General features: G+C 40.2%; 1 protein-coding gene and 1 pseudogene across 1 annotated transcript in view; one reads left to right on the top strand and one right to left on the bottom strand.

The window, feature by feature from the left end:
- Nucleotides 1-10,711, bottom strand: part of LOC121820000 (disintegrin and metalloproteinase domain-containing protein 21-like) — a 56,815-nt gene that overhangs the window by 23,789 nt on the left and 22,315 nt on the right. The gene's annotated exons all lie outside the window — the stretch shown is intronic.
- LOC105614185 (disintegrin and metalloproteinase domain-containing protein 21-like) lies at nt 4,541-5,172 on the top strand (annotated as a pseudogene).

The raw sequence follows: 10,711 nt of genomic DNA, 5'->3' as shown, positions 1-10,711 counted from the left end.
CTGCTCCTATGCATGAGGTAATTAACAATGAAGAAAATATAACCAAGAGATAAGAAAGTAGGAAACTATAGACAGTCAATCATGTTTTAGTAACAAACAAGTAGGACCTATAAGCAGAGCAAAGAAATTCAACTCAGGAAAGAAGACTAGAGCACCTGCTTCAAATAGAAAATATCCCAGGAGATTGAGAGGTGAGAAAGAATTCAAATCTCCCAAAGTAGTTTTGACTTGGTCTTGCTTGCTTTAACAGGGAGTAATGCATTTTAAAATAGTATTAAGGACTTCTGGTTCCAGAAAAGGTAGAATAAACACTTGTCTCCCTATTGCTTATGCTCAGTGCTGGTTAAAGCACTGTACTTTACATATAAAACATACATAAGAAGGTTCAGAAAGGTGGAGCAAAGATGATGGACCAGCTAGAAACGCTGGAACCCAAGAACAGCATGGTGATGATTTCTTTCTAGTTTTTTCTGCCCTCATTGTAGTGTGGAAAAGGCTGTTAGCGCTAGACTGCAATAGACACAAACTAACCAAAGGCCCAAGCAAGTCTGCTCTCTCTAGCCAAAGAAACAAGACATGAGCAGCCTGGAAAGACAGAAACCTTCCATTAATAGAAAATAACCATCCTACTCCAGCCAAATGTAATGGGAAAAGTTGTAGTCCCACATGAATCCTCATAAGCAAAGGCCAAGTGAGGAGATTAGATATCCAGTCTCACCCAGCTCATGACGTGCCTTAGCCACCGCCCCTCATTGGGGTGATGTCAGGGAAGGCCAAATAGACTTCTGGGACTTTCATTCTCACCATGTAGTAATGAGACTCTTATATTACAGTGCTTCTGGAGGCCACTTGGGCAGTGGAAGTCTTAAATTTCCCAGTCAGGGTGCTGTCAGCAGAGACCAAGAGGGGAAATTAATGTGCTCCATACTTTTAACAATATGAGGTTCCCCTTCTCCTCAGCACATCAACAGAAACAGAATGGAGACCTGAGCATGTATCATCATAGCAATAACAATGAAATACTTCTCTTCTTCTGCTAGTGCACAGTCAGAGGGGTCCTGGTATTTATAGAAGATATAAAGCCTCAAAATATAACAGCCAAAATGTTCAGAATACAATGAAAATTCACCTGTCATATAAAGAAGTATAGAAGTTTCAACTTGAAGGAGAAAAGACGATCAACAGATGCCAACTCTGAGATGATGCAGATGTTGGTATTACCTGGTAAGAATTTTAAAGTAGCCAACATAAAAATGTTCCAATGAATAATGACAAGGATGATCAAAACAATTGGAAAAAGTAGAAAATTTCAGGAAAATAAAGTCCTACCAAAGAAGTGTAGGATATTTTTAAAAAGAAAATAATGGACATTTATAACTGAAAAATACAAAATCTGAAGGCACAAAGTCAATGGATGGGCTGGAAAATAACAGAGGAAATAAGTAGTGAAACTGAACACAGAGAAAGAATTACTACTAAATCTGAAAAGCAGAGAGGAAAAAATAAAGTGGAAAAAAAAGTGTAACCTCTAGGACTATAACAAAAGATATAAGATTCATGTTATCCAAGTTGCAGAAGGAGAGAAGAATAGGGCAGGGATTCCAAGTACTCAAATAATGACTGAAGATTTCTAAAAGTTGGCAAAAGTCATAGCCTACAGATTTAAGAAGCTCAGAATCACAAACAGGATATACCCAAGGAACATGCCGGGACACATCATAATCATATTGTGAAAACTAAAAGACAAAGAAAAAATCTTGAAAGTACTTTGAGAGAAACTTTATATTGCCTAATCTTACTTCCCAGGGGGGAAACAATTTGAAAAATAGCAGATTTCTTGTTAGAAACCGCATAGGCCAGAAGGAAATAGCAAAATATTTCACAAGAATTAAAATATCAATACAGAATTTTATATCCACTGAAATTACTCGTCAGGAATGCTAAGGAAACCAAGACATACTCAGATGAACGAAAATTAAGAGAATTTGTCACTAGCAGACCTGCCTGAAACAATGGCTAAAGAAAAATTTTGAAATAGAACAGAAATTATAAAACAAGACATCTTTTAATATCAGGAAGGAAGAAGGATGATGGAAGAGTTAAAATATGGGTAAATACAATGGACTTTCTTTTTCCTCTTGAATTTTATAAATTATATTTAGTAGCTAAAGCAAATATAATATTGTCTAATGTAGTTCTCAATATACAGAGAAGAAATATTTAACACAATTATACTGTAAAGGGGATGGAAAATGGCTCAAGGGAACTAAGTTTTGTAGGTTTCATTTGAACGAGAAAATTTTTCAGAATTAAAACCACAAAAGGCAAAACAGAACAAGAGCAATAAACAGAAAACATAAATATGGTAGATATTAACCAAATGTATCAATAATCACTTTAAATGTGAATATACATTTTAAAAGAAAGAAGCTATCAGAGTATATAAAATACAAGACTCAGCTATATGTTGTCTACAAGAAACATACTTTAAGACACTGATAAAGAGTAAAAGGATGAAGAATGATACTAAGCTAACACTAATCAAAACTATGCTGGAATAGCTATATTAATTTCAAACAAAGCAGAACTCAGAGCAGGGAAAATGATCAGGTATACAAAGGAGCACTAAATAATGATAAAGTGGTCAGTTCTCCAAAAGGCATGACAACCCTTAATGTGTATGTCCCTAATAACAGGGCAGCAAAATACTTACATGAAAAAAATTATGAACCTGCAAGAAGAAACTGACAAATACAGTATTATATTTGGAGATGTCAACTCTCTATTAGTGATTGGTAAACCCAGCAAAAGACCCTCTTGATGAGGGTGAAGCAGGAGAATGAAAGAGCCGGCTTAAGATTAAATATTAAAAAAAATTAAGATCATGGCATCTCTCCCCATTACTGCATGGCAGATTAAAGGAGAAAAGGTAGAAGCAGTGGCAGATTTCCTCTTCTTGGGCTCCAAAATCACTGCAGACAGTGACTGCATCCGTGAAATCAGAAGACAATTGCTTCTTGACAGAAAAGCAATGACAAATCTAGACAGTGTGTTGAAAAGCAGAGACATCACTCTTCCAACAAAGGTCCATATAGTCAAGGCTGTGGTCTTCCCAGTGGTCACATATGGTTGTGAGAGCTGGACCATAAAGAAGGCAGAACACCAAAGAATTGATACCTTCGAACTGTGATGCTGGAGAAGATTCTGGAAAGTCCCTAGGACAGCAAAGAAATCAAACCAGGAAGGACTGATGCTGAAGCTGAAGCTCCAGTATTTTGGTCATCTGATGTGAACAGATGATTCATTGAAAAAGTCCCTGATTCTGGGAAAGACTGAGGTGTCAGAGGATGAGCTGGCTGGATGGTATCACCAAGGCAATGAATATGAACTTGGGCAAATTTGGGGAGATGGTGAGGGACAGGGAGGCCTGGCATGCTGCAGTCCATGGGGTCACAAAGAGTCAGACAGGACTGGGCAAGTGAACAACAACAACAGACCCAGCAAGCAGAAAATTAGTAAGGAAGGATATAGATGAACTCAACTCCATCAATCAACTGGATATAACTGACATTTATAAAATATTTCATTCAACAACAGAACACATTCTTCCAAAACTCACATGTAACATTTACCAAGTAGAACACATTCTGAAACATAACAAATTCCAAAGATGGAAATCCCACAGCTTTTCAAAATTAATGGGGTGCAGTGAAAGCAGTATTTAGTATTTACAAAAATTTATAACACTGACTGCATATATTAGAAAGAAGGTCTGTATTAATCTGCTACCTAATTTAACCCAAAGTGAGCAGAAGAGAAGAAATTAAAGCAGAAAATAATGAAACTGAAAATTAATAGAGAAAAATCAATGAAACCAAAGCTGGTTCTTTGAAAATATCAATAAAACTTATAAACTTTCCACACTAAAAACAGAGAGATATGACACAAATTACTAATAAAGACAGAGAAAACAAAGCAGTCTTTCCCAGCTACAGTATGATGCTGTACATATTTTCGTTAAGGGTTCACTTCTTAGTGTCCTTGCTATAGCATATGTGGCAGGAATATGTTGTCCTTTTCTCAACTGTAGAGTTAATAATTTCAAAGAAGACCGCTGGTGTGCTCTCACTGTAGCTCATGAGTTAGGCTATGGTTTTTCCAGCGCTTTTGAACTGTGGTGTTGGAGAAGACTCTTCAGAGTCCCTTGGACTGCAAGGAGATCCAACCAGTCCATTCTAAAGGAGATCAGTCCAGGGTGTTCTTTGGAAGGAATGATGCTAAAGCTGAAACTCCAATACTTTGGCCACCTCATGGGAAGAGTTGACTCATTGGAAAAGACTCTGATGCTGGGAGGGGTTGGGGGCAGGAGGAGAAGGGGATGACAGAGGATGAGATGACTGGATGGCATCACCGACTCGACGGACTGAGTTTGAGTGAACCCGGGAGTTGGTGATGGACAGGGAGGCCTGGCGTGCTGCAATCCATGGGGTTGCAAAGAGTCCAACACGACTGAGCGACTGAACTGAACTGAACTGAACTGGGTATGCAGCATGATGAAGAATTCTGTGTGGACAAAGTGTTTGCATCATGAATGCTATCAGGTTGCCAGCAGAGAGATTCACGAATTGTAGCTGTGCAGAATATACAAAGACCACTTTAAACCAGGGATCACGTCTGCACAATCTGCCAATTCCAGGGGCAGTCTTCATGCTGAAGCACTGTGGGAATGGTGTGATTGAAGGAGAAGAGCAGTGTGACTGTGGATCAATAAAGCAGTGTGAACAAGATCCCTGTTGTCTGTTGAACTGCACTCTAAGACCTGGGGCTGCTTGTGCTTTTGGGCTTTGTTGCAAAGACTGCAAGTTCATGCCATCAGGGGAGCTCTGTAGACCTCAGATCAGTGAATGTGACCTTCCAGAATGGTACAATGGGACATCTCATCAGTGCCCAGAAGATGTCCATGTGCAGGACGGGATTCCCTGTAGTGACAGTGCCTTTTGCTATCAGAAGAGCTGCAACAGCCATGATGGACAGTGCAGGGAGATTTTTGGTGAAGGTGCAAAGAGCGCATCTCAGAGTTGCTGTACGGAGATCAATCCCCTGGAAAGCCATTCAACACAAGTGACCCTTATCTCCCGGAAAAGAAGAGAAAATGACCTGAGGTATAGATAGGATCCAAGAGTTCCAAACTTCTACATACTCATCACATACTCATCCAGAGCAAGTCTGTTACAATGTTATGACTCAGGGGGAAAGGACCATCCCAGAGGCCCTGGACTCTCTGAACTGGGAATCAGAGACCTTGCTGAGTTGACCAAATTACTGCCCTTCTCTGGGCCTCAGTACCCTCATCCCTGAAGTAAGAGGCAGATCCACACAATGGGTTTTCACTTCCTATACCATCCACTTAAACAAAGGAATTGTATTATACTTTAAGAACAATAGAAAATTTGTCCATTTGTTCATTCTATAAATTAAGCTTATTGCCTTTTAGAGGGCAGGCTAATGAATATTGTCATTTTACAGCAGTCATCCTTCAAAGATAAAAACACAAGATTGGTCCCAGCTGAAAGCTTTTCAGACGTGTAGAAAATACATAATTTATGACTCCTTCCATGGTTTGCTGTTGTGGTATTTGACTACCTTGTAAACCATTGGTTAAACTATATTTCAGTTACGCTGTATATAAAAATGGCACTTTTGTATGTTTTTAATATTCTGTAACTGTAGGAATTACTTTATTGGTAAAATCCCACTGACATATCCAACTTAAGTGATTTTAGCAGTCAACAATTCTTGGTGACAGACAAGGCAATGGCACCCAACTCCAGTACTCTTGCCTGGAAAATCCCATGGATGGAGGAGCCTGGTGGGCTACAGTCCATGGAGTTGCTAAGAGTCGCTGAGGGTTGGACATGACTGAACGACTTCACTTTCACTTTTCACTTTCATGCACTGAAGAAGGAAATGGCAAACCACTCCAGTGTTCTTGCCTTGAGAATCCCAGGGACAGGGGAGCCTGGTGGGCTGCCATCTATGAGTCGGACATGACTGAAGCAACTTAGCAGCAGCAGCAGCTCTTGGTGAATAAAGACTTATTGTTTTCTTTTGTGACTTTTTTTTTTTTGGTTATAAACTTTTTTTCTGACCAGGTAGATTATTTGCGTTCTATTTTTCCTTTTTGGCAAAATGGGAATAAAAATATCAATATTCAAATACTGTTAGTTTTTATTTGGAAAAAATGTGGGGGTCTATTAGGAGAAAGAGGCTATAATCACAACAGTTTTACTGGAATATTCAATATGTCTCATTACAACATCCTGTCATATATAAGGTGACACAGTGCCAAACTGTAAATGCTTTATATTATTCAACAAAATACCTTCCACTCTCTGATAACATAGTAACTTCTCTTTTTCCTCCCTTGATTACCTTGGAAGTGGAAAAGAAAATATTTTTAAAAACTGTGGGTGACTTCCCATGACTGTAGTGGGTATGTGCCTGAGTCACTGCCAGTTTGGAAATCTGATGGGGGTGCATCATGTTATGGCCTTGGGGTCTTCTCCCGCAGCATGCTTCCTGCAGTGTTTTAACAAGGGCAGCCTCAAAGTGTTATGCTGCCCTCGGGTGTCTAGCCCTCACATCACATCACCACGTACAGTGTTTTACCATACATACACATGGTAAGTCAAGAATGAGAAATCCAAGAGGAAGATTCCACTGTTAATGGAAATGAACAAGTCATACAGATAATGGTTCTCTGAAAGACACTCCCCTGTGAGAGGAGTCTACGCTGTAGGATCTTCAAGGTGCAATAAATTATGGGACACACACACAGGTCTCTTTAAGCCATGCAGAGATACAAGGAGGATTCGGCAGCCGGCAACCCTGAAGACAGCGCGTGTCAGAACCTGAAACATGATGGCATCCTTATCTCAGACTTATAAGTCTCCAGAACTTTATATCACTCAAAAATAAGTGAGATGCTACACTGGGCATTAGGAGATCCTGACGGGAATAGGAAGAAAAGATGATTAAAAGATGACGTCACATAATGGCTCAGATAAATTCAAACCACCTTCTGTCAAAGCCTCAATCTTTATCTTTCAACTATATATGGATATTCCTGAATAATTTTTTCTCGGCCACTCAGCGTGGCTTGTAGGATCTCATTTCCCTGATCAGGGATTGAACCCGGGTCACAGTGGTGAAAGCCTAGAATCCTAACCACTAGGCTACCAGGGAACTTCCTGAATAATTTTTGTAAAAAGTCACCAAAATTATATGCTTCAAAAATACAATGGTGGGACAGGCATAAGATAGACACTGCCATTCCAAAAGGGAGAAACGGGAGGGAAGAAAGGAGTGATGGTTTCCACATGTGTCTAAAATCTTAAAGCAACAGAATAATTAATCCTTTTTGGTTCCATGTTCTTTCCTCCCTCCAGGCACACTGGGGATTTTGTCCCACTCCCCGACCCACTGGAGTGGAGGTCTTGCCTTCCAGACACACTGGCGTGGCAGTTCTGGGTTGGACACCCACAACTCCTGGAGGCCTACCCCATCACTTTGCAGAGCGTAGCCTACACTGTAGGCTCATGGGCCACAGCTGAACGCCCGTGGCTGAGATAATGTGCAATGGTTCTACTAGTCTGGGGTTCGGAAGTGGCCTGCCTTCATGGCTCTGCTGGGCAGTGCCCTATTGTGTATTCTCTATGGAGCCCTGCTTCTCAAGGTAATGGGCCCTTGGCTCCAATAATCTCCATCCTTCAAAATCTGGGTGGAATTTGCACATCGATGGAGACTGCCCAGTGTGGACACTGCCAAAGGCAACTGCCTGTACCTTAAAGAAGGGAGGCTACTGGTGTCTGTCCTGCTGGGAGGGTGGAGGAGCCTAGGAGTGAGGCAACTCTGACAGGGCATGACAAGATCCTGCAGGCACTAGAGACCCCTCCTCTGAAACTGATGTAATGATCCCTGGATCACCTCTGAGTCATTCTAAAAAGTGCCTCCATGTTTCAGGGAATTGCCAAAGGGTGAGGCACCAGGTTGGTTCTGGTAATCTCTTTCTCTCCTATCTTTTCCTGCCCGAGTTGCATGGTATCTTGTCTCACAGTCTGTGCCTTAGCTGCACACTCAGGAGCTACCTCTCACTGTCTGACACGATTGTTGGGATAATCGGCCATTTGTGCCATTAGTCACATGGTGTCTCAGTTTCAGGGAGGGCTCCCTGGGACAAAAGGGATTCCTTTCTATGGCTGGTGACTCTCAGCACCCCCATTCTAGGGCATATAGGCTAAGAATGGGTTTTGGAGAGGCAGGGAGACTCCCTCAGACTCACCTCTCAGCTACATTCTGCTGCTGCTGGGGAACAGGAAAAAAATTTGATGCTGGAAACCTCAAAAAGAAAAGGCTCATTTTCTTTTCCTAGCCCCAACACAAATTGAGAGGCCAAAGAAAAATGGCCTCTTACTGGCACACTAAACTCCTTCATGGCGGCAAGTCAGAGTCCAAACCTGAAAGACTCATGTGTCTTTCTCTATGTGTCTTTCTGTTGCTGCCTTATCTCCCCATCCCCGACTGTGTCTGTCATCAGAAGCCTGAAAAAACTCTCTGAACATTCTAAAAAAGTCTCCTTCTAACTTCTCCTACCTCTCAGGGCATGTGGTGAGGAAGGAAGGGAAACCAAGCTGCCCCCACTCCTACACGTTTTCTTACTCCTTCCAATTCTTCTGATCAGACTAAGCCCCCACCTCCCCAGAGAGTCAACCCTCCGGGGACATCTTATCAGTCAGTCTGCACCTGTCATCTGAACCAATTTCCGCACTTTCTGATTTAAATTTTAGCTATGAGGCTATGATGCAGAAAGAAAAAGACTGGTCATAATATTCTTCAGACTCTGGAGAAAACTGGCCAAAATGAAACCTTTTGAAATTACAAAACCGGTTCTTTTTGCATGTGCAATTAGAGAAAGCTAGCTTGTTAAAATGCTTCTTTCAGGCTTGAGAAACATGCCTAGGGAAAAACCTGAAGTTAACTGTTATCACATCCTTGACATACACGGCCCACACTGCCTGAGACTTCAGCCTTGGACAGATTAGTAGAACTTTAAGCCAAGGAAGAAAATACAAGTGCAAAGAGACAAAATCTCAAGTGGAAAACTATGAGATCTCTTTCTGTGTGGAGTAATCTACGTCTCAGTGTGTGTCTTTGTCTTTGAATCCTATTGCTGAGGTTATTTTGTAAATGAGTTCTAATTTAATGGGCCTAAGGAAAAGTGCTTACAAATCAAACAATTCTAAATACAGGGAAATTAAACTGAATGAATTTTACGTTCACATGAACTGGGAAATATTCAATATTAAATTAAGACCTGCTATTAATGTTAGTTAATCTAATTAATATGGACAGGTCTTAAGAATCATCAACAGTAAGTATAACATTCTTCTTACATCTATTGCAAATTTGTCAACAGGGAAAGTCACTTTACGTGAAGAAACTTTTAAGGAAAAAAAAAAGAAAATAAAATGAAGAGCTCTGGGTGATTTATGTTTACCAACTACAGAGTGCTAATATAAAGAACAGTTTGTGGTTGCTTAAGAAAAGTTGGGTGCATGGTACAGTTTTCTTAAGATGTTGACTGCCTTTGAAATCTTTTGTTACTTTGACTAAGTGAATAACTATTGTTATCACAGTGAATATAACCTGGTATCAGACTGGAATTTGGTTTTCACTCTCCTAAGAGAAGAAAGTTTTCTTGGAATGTGGCTTTTGATAACAGACTATGTGAATTTCCTTACCTTTAAGCCATTTATATTTGTTTTTAAAATCTTTTGTTACTTTGTAAAGTAAATAAGCATTATTTCACAATGGTCTATGAAGACTATGGCACATGTGGATAAAGTTCATTCTGCTTCTACAAAAATTAAGACTTTTGCTGTATTGATGTCTTTAGAACATGGCAACAGTCTACTCCTAAATCAGGAATTTTAAAATGGGTAAATCAAACAGTCAGGGTTATGGGAAATCTAAGACAGCTGCTTGGCTTTTCCCAGCTCCCTGATGAACCTCATTGTTTTTTTATTTTCATCTTTTTTAAATTTGCCTGCACAGGGTAAATGCCCTGATGCAGACAAAATGTTTAACAATGTGTCTTCCACTTGGGATATGCTTTCTATAATTTCCAGTAAGCAAGGCACCTACTTCTCTGGACCAATCACACAAGCCTTAACACAAACTTTACAAACTTCTTTAGACTATCATCCTCAATTATCAGGCAAGGGCAACAGCTGCTGCAGCTGCTGCTGCTGCTGCTGCTGCTGCTAAGTCGCTTCAGTCGTGTCTGACTCTGTGCGACCCCATAGACAGAACAAAGATTAATTACAGGGGATTAAATGAACTGCTAAATATGGTTGCAACTTTCATGACTTTTGTCTGACATTTTACTGGCTTATAAACTTTGTGGGTTTCTTTTTTTCTTTCAGATATAAAGAAGCTCTTCTCCTCAAGTTACTTATGGTTTAAAACAATTTGGTATTTTACACCTATGGGTAAAATTCAAACATTTTCCTTTACTCTCTGCCTTGTCCCTCCAGAAACTGGAGACACTTGGGTTCTGAACAACCTCATCAAATAAATAAAAAGACCATCTCCTAAAAAAATACAGATATCTCAAAAATATTTGGGGGCCGATAGAAAAATGTGATGGCAG

Source organism: Ovis aries, chromosome 7 (assembly GCF_016772045.2).
Source record: "Ovis aries strain OAR_USU_Benz2616 breed Rambouillet chromosome 7, ARS-UI_Ramb_v3.0, whole genome shotgun sequence".
In the NCBI taxonomy this organism is placed as follows: Eukaryota; Metazoa; Chordata; class Mammalia; order Artiodactyla; family Bovidae; genus Ovis; species Ovis aries.
Note: the sequence above shows the minus strand (reverse complement) of the source record. Positions and strands in the feature narration are given on the sequence as shown.